General features: G+C 44.7%; 1 long non-coding RNA gene across 4 annotated transcripts; it reads right to left on the reverse strand.

Moving 5' to 3' along the window:
• Positions 1-901: 901 nt before the first annotated feature.
• Positions 902-4,820, reverse strand: LOC119250965 (uncharacterized). Of its 4 annotated transcripts, none has more exons than XR_005126473.2 (3): positions 4,789-4,820; positions 1,932-2,017; positions 902-1,140 (listed from the first exon to the last, which is right to left on the reverse strand). It is a non-coding gene; the product is annotated as an uncharacterized LOC119250965 (long non-coding RNA). The 4 variants fall into 4 exon arrangements; XR_008552723.1 differs by lacking the exon at positions 4,789-4,820 and adding an exon at positions 3,947-3,978; XR_008552722.1 differs by lacking the exon at positions 4,789-4,820 and adding an exon at positions 3,513-3,561.
• Positions 4,821-6,255: the final 1,435 nt, after the last annotated feature.

Genomic DNA, 6,255 nt, shown 5'->3' on the forward strand with positions numbered 1-6,255 from the left:
CACATATCAAAAGAATGGCACATATCAAAAAAACAAGCAACAACAAATGCTGGTGAGGATGTGGTGAAAAAGGAACTCTCCTAAATTGCTGGTGGGAGTACAAATTGCTGGTCCTGCCACTGTGAAAAGCTGTCTGGAGGTACCTCAGTCTACTAAAAATGGAGCTACCATACAATTAGGCAATTCCACTCCTAGGGATCTATCCAAAGGACACAAAAACAGTGATTCAAAAGATCACCTGTACCCCTATGTTTATTGCAGCACTATTTACAATAGGTAAAACCTGGAAACAACCCAAATGCCCAAAAATAGATGACCAGATCAAAAGATGTGGTATATATTCACAATGGGATTTTATTCAGCAATCAAAAAAGATAAACTCTTGTCATTTGCAGCAATGTGGATGGAGCTAGAAGGAATTATGGTTAGTGAAATAAGCTAGAAGGAAAAAGAAAAATATCAGATGGTTTCACTTATAACAGGAATATAGGGGGACCAAATAAGACATCAGTGTAAAATAATAATAATAATAGTACAAAACACAACAAAGAAAAACCAGACAATTTATAAATGTTAAAATAAATAAATAAATACCTTAAAAATAAATAACATCCTAAAAATAAATAATGAAGTAGCTAACATGAAATTTTAGCAAATGGCTGTTAATGCAGATTTAAAAACCCGTTATCTGGTAACTCACCCATATATATTTTTCCTAATAAAACCAGACCAACCCATAGGTAGCTCTTAATTACATTTAAAAGATCTCTGAAAAATTTCCCTTCTTGTGAAAATGCTGTGAAATTCTTTTAGTCTAATCCCATGAAAATAATAAAAAAATCAATTAGTGGTTAAATGATATTGCAAATCAAAACTAATTTATTAGATTTAATGGGAAATTTTGAAAAATGTATATCACATATACAGCTAAGTTACCTGAAAAAGAATTCTACTAGATTTACAACGTTAATAATAAATGTAACTTGTTTGGTGTTTCCTGATATTTATACCATGCATTATTCGATGGCTCAAATACTTTTGAATTGTTAACTTATTCTTCCAGTGTTCTCACTCCAGACATACTTCCAGGTCTTCCTCCCTTTAATGTGCAGTTCTTTATCTATTGTCACTTATCAAAATCTTTCAACAAGAGATAAAAATCTTATTTAGTCTTAAAATTGAGTAAGACATAAGTAAAACTCTGTTTGTACAATGCCTTGGAACTCTAAAAAAAATTAACCTTTTTTTTTCTTTTCTACTTTTTATATTATTTTTTACATCATTGTTCATTTTTAAACAATATTTGCTTCCCCCACCCCCTCAGGTGGAGTCCCCCTAGAGTTTCCTTCACCAATGCACCCGTGCACCATCACCTCAGTCCCCTGTGCTCCTCCCTCCCTCCCTCTGGTCCCTCTCCCTCCTCCTCCCCTGCAATATGCCTTGGAACTCTAAATAAAAATTAACCATTTTTGAACTAAAACAAATAACTAAATAAGTAAAAAAAAATAAATAAGTCAAAAGAAAACCAAATAAACCAAATTGTCAGTGGCTGTCATTTCTCCCTGAAGGTGCTTGCGTTTTATATGTTTTGGAATAAATGTTGAAATAAGAGTGTTTGGAAGATCCTGAAGAATGAAATTCAGGAAATGTGGAAAAGATGAGAGATTGTCAACTTGAAATTTCATAAAGGGAGGAAGCTGGGAAAAGGAATTTAGTAAACAAGGTACAAGTTTGGGGAAGAAGCGTCTTTCCAGGATTTGGAAATCATATCACACTGGGAGTTATTTATTCTCACATTTTATAAGGCTACCATTTGGCCAAATTGTCAGCTTTCTTTGTATTTATGTTATCTTAGCTCAGATCATCTGAAATTAACTATGAAACATAAACTAGTGAAGTTATTAATTATGAAATTAATAAAATGGACATACCTTTATTGACAGTCAGTGTGCGTATTAGCACTTCTTTCTTATTCTTATACATATTCTTGGATAATAGAGTCAGTTTCCAGCATAACCTGGAACAAATAAGTGATGTGCTATTAGATATGGGCAGAGGGAAATTTAATGCACCATACATATTTAAAATATTAAGTTACACCCTGGCAGCCCCATCCAGCCCCCACACCACTGAGACACCAGATGCAAAATGGAAGGGAGCCACAGGAGCCAGAGAACTTGTGACCATCTAGGGGACCCCAACAGTGCCTGTCTGGAACAACCGAGGTCTTGTGACTTCCCACAAGATCCACACCAGCACCTGAACAGACTGGTGCACTTAAAATAAAAATAAAGCCTCACACCTGTAAGATTGACCCATATTAAAAACAAAACAAAACAAAACAAAAGTGCTGCTGAGGATATGCAGAGAAAGGAACCCTATTCCATTGTTGGGAATGTAGACTAATCCAACTTCTATGGAAAAAAGTGTGGAGATTCCTCAAGAGACTAAAAGTGGATTTACTATATGACCCAGCAATTCCATTCCGAAATATTTATCCAAAGAGCACAAAAATACTAGTTCTAAAGGAAACCCGCACACCTGTGTTTAGAGCAGCACTATCTACAATAGCCAAGATATGGAAACAACCTAAATGCCCCATGGCAGATGAGCAGTTCAAGAAGATGTGATACATATAAACAAAGGAATATTACTCAGTGAGCAAAAAAGATAAACTTATACCATTTTTGGCAACATGGATGGAGCTGAAAGGGATAATGCTAAGTGAAATAAACAGAAGGAGAAATAAAATAAATATTAATGGTGTCACTAATATATAGAATATAAAGTAACTAAATTAATAGACACATCAAGACAAGCTTAAACAGTAACCCTGAGAGCCGACTATAGAACTGAAGCACCAAGTTGGGGAGAGGATGCGTGGCCAAAACTCCCTCTCTGCAGCAGCTCAGCAGCAGCGGCAGCAGTTGGCAGGAGGGAGCAACAGAACCTCAAAGCCACTGATGGGTCAGGCTCCCCAGGGGCAGATGGACCAGCGGGAAGCCTGCCCCGTGTGTCCTCACACCCTGAGCCAAATCAAACCCTTCACTCTCTGGACCTGGAAAAAGAGGCGCTGGAGCAATATCAGTCCCCACACCCCTGAGCCAATGCTTCTGAGCTTCAGGGCTCTGACTGTGCTTCAGGCTGCTCAGGTGAGACTCGGTTCTCAGCTGATACTGTGAGTGAACAGAGTAGGCTTGGAGGGTGAAAGGAACCTGCAGCCTGAGTCGCAACAGAACCCCCATTGTTCACCTGCACCCACCATTTCCAGATGCCAGGTAATTCCTAGAAGGGCTAAGGGGCACAGCATCTGGACCTGTCCTTTGCCAACTCACCCAACCCCCTACCCGCCCCAATCCCCAGCTCGAGCAAGAAGCCGCTATATCTAAGCCAGAAATCTCAGTGGAAGCTGACCACACCCCTCTGCCCCCACCCCCATCTGAGTCAGGTCAGAGGGTGTCCCCACAACATGGGGAGACCACGGCAGGCAGCACTGAGTGATGCACACACACCCCGTGTCATGCTGCTGGCGACACTCTTGACACTGAGGGAAGGGGCTGTGCCCTGGCACTAGCAGGCAAGGCAGGAGAGCAGCAGACATGGGCAAGAGGGAACCCACAGGCCGAGATTTACTGCATCTTGCCCGCCTGCCAGAGCCGCCCCTGCCTCTGGCCTGAGAGGTGGCCCATAGGCATAGGCATGCTCAGCTTATGAGCAAAAATGGAGGGAAACCATGTCCCACAGAGTTTTCAACGTTAGGATGTGAAGAAAGGACTGTGTTGAGTCTCATGCTCATGACGTTATGTTGTTTATTATGTCAGTTGATGGTGTCATGTCATTTTGAGACACATCAGAGATTAAGGCAGTGACAGTATGGGGAGATCTTGAAAAGCCAAAACCTAGGACAGGATTTCTCAGCACAAATGAAACAGCCTCTCAAGCATACTATGGATTGTCTTTAACTGTCGTTAACTGTCGTTAACTGTAACTGTCGTTAACTGTAACTGTAACTGTCGTACATTTCAAATTCTAGTAGGTCCCATAAACACACCTCTTGGCAGTAGCTTCATTGTTAAGGCTGAGAAACCACTGGGGTTTCCCTCTGCCAATGGATGGCTGTGGCCTCTGGCTCTGACGCCACAAGGAGCCACTGTGAAGGCACCAGCAGAGCCTACATAAGTCCTTCTGGACTGTGGCTGTGTCCTTAGGAGCCAGGAAGCTTTGGGATAGTGACATGTGGACTCGGACAGAGTGAGAGCATGTTTTGGTTTATTTGGTTTTATTTTGGTTTATTTATTTCTTTTACTTGTTATTTGTTTTAGCTGTTTATTTTTAGTTTCTAATTGTTGTTTGTTCTCCTGTTGTTTGTCCTATTTGTCTTTGTTGTTGTTCTATGTTTTATTCTTAAATTTAGTGGTTCGTTTGTAATTGGTTTGTTTTAATCATATTTTTAAATTTTTATCTCATTTGTAATTTTTTGTTTGTGTATTTTCATTTACTTTTTGTGTAGTTAGTATTAGTATTTCTGCTAACGTTAGTGAAGTTAGTATTGCTGGTAGAGTTAAGCTAGCACTGTTAGTATTTAGTGAGTTCAGTGTGTACTTTTTGGGTACTATTAACATTAGATTAATAGTACATTTGTTAATATCGTAGGAGAGTTAGTTGTTAGCTGAGGTAGCACAGGGCTGTGAGTACAGTCAGGGCTGGTGAGTGTAGTCAGCACAGTCCAAGTCCACACTCGCTATGCTTAAGCACCTCACTCCCCAGGGAGGTAAAGTCAAAACCTACCTTGTGCTGTGGACTCTGGGGGAGGACGCCCACGCCAAGATGAAGCTGGCACTGCACGCGCTCACAGCCATGAAGGTGGCCATCAAGGATATCCGCAAGTCCTAGCTGCCTGACCTCCAGCTCCTGGCCTGCGAGATGGGGTGCATGAAGGTGCTTCACCACCAGAACATCATCTAGCTATTCCAGGTGGTGGACACCGGGGAGGAGCTGCAGCTCGTGATGGAGTCCGTGGAGAGGGGCGACCTCCGGGACTACCTGAACAAGCGTGGGAGCTTGGTGGAGAGCGAGCCCCACCAGATATTTCAACACATCCTCTTGCCCCCAGCTACTGCCACGCCAAAGGCATCGCACACCGGGATGTGAAGCCTGAGAACATTCTGCTGAACCAAGAGAGAAAAGTAAAGCTGGCGGACTTTGGGCTCAGCGTCCAGGGCTTCAACAAAGCGCTGAGCACATATTGCTGTAGCCCAGAATACTGGGCCCCCGAAGTCTACCTTCACCAGCACTATAAGGGCCCCGAGGTGGACATGTGGAGCCTGGGCATCATCCTCTACCGAATGGTCACTGGCACACTGCCCTCCAGGGGGACCAGCCCTGGGGAGATCGGGGACTGCATCCTGGGCGGGTACGTCCACCTGCCCTCCCTCTCGGGCCAGTGCCGGGACCTGCTGACCAAAATGCTGGCACTGGACTCCCAGAGATGCAGCACCCTGGAGAGCATCAAGCAGCACCCCTGGGTGGAAATGAGGAAGGGACTCCTGCCTTCAGCGAGCCGTCCCTCGGTCACCAGGACCCGGCCATAATTGAAAGCCATGAAAGCTACCAGAGGTACGAAATGCTCCAGGCCATGGAGGAGAAAAAAATACGATGAGGTCATGGGCACATACCCGATCCTCCACTCCAGGAAGCAGGAGGGGGAGGAGGACCAAAAGGAGGAAGAGGAGGAGTGGCGGAGGCGCGTCACCTTCCACAAGCCCTTCCCTCACACTGTGCCCCATGGTGACCTGGATTCCGTGGACTGGCTCCCGTAGCCTGAAGTTCGGGGAATACCCGAAGGCCTGCAACACCAGGTATCCTTCAGAAACAGGAGGTCCTACAGAAGGGAAAGGATGCCACCCCAGGGAAAAGGTCATCTCTGCCAGAGTCCCTGAGCTAGAGGATGCCCAGGAGCACAACACCACCTCCTTGCCAGGCTCCCTGCTGGAGGATGTCCCAGAGAACAGCGCCACCTGTGTGCCAGGCCCCCTGCTGGAGGATGCCCTGGAAAAGAGCAGACCCTCCCTGCTAGGCCTTGTGCTGGAGGATGCCTGGGAGGACAGCAGCACCTCAGTGCCAGGACCCCAGCTGGAGGATGCTGGGGAGCACAGCACCACAACTGTGCAGGCCCCTAGCTGGAGGACATCTAGGAACATAGCACCACCACTGTGTCAGGCCCGCAGCTAGAGGGGGACCAGGAGTGCAGGGCCA

The sequence above is a fragment of the Talpa occidentalis genome, unplaced genomic scaffold (genome assembly GCF_014898055.3).
Source record: "Talpa occidentalis isolate TD23 unplaced genomic scaffold, MPIMG_talOcc4v2.1 talOcc4.19, whole genome shotgun sequence".
Classification (NCBI taxonomy): domain Eukaryota; kingdom Metazoa; phylum Chordata; class Mammalia; order Eulipotyphla; family Talpidae; genus Talpa; species Talpa occidentalis.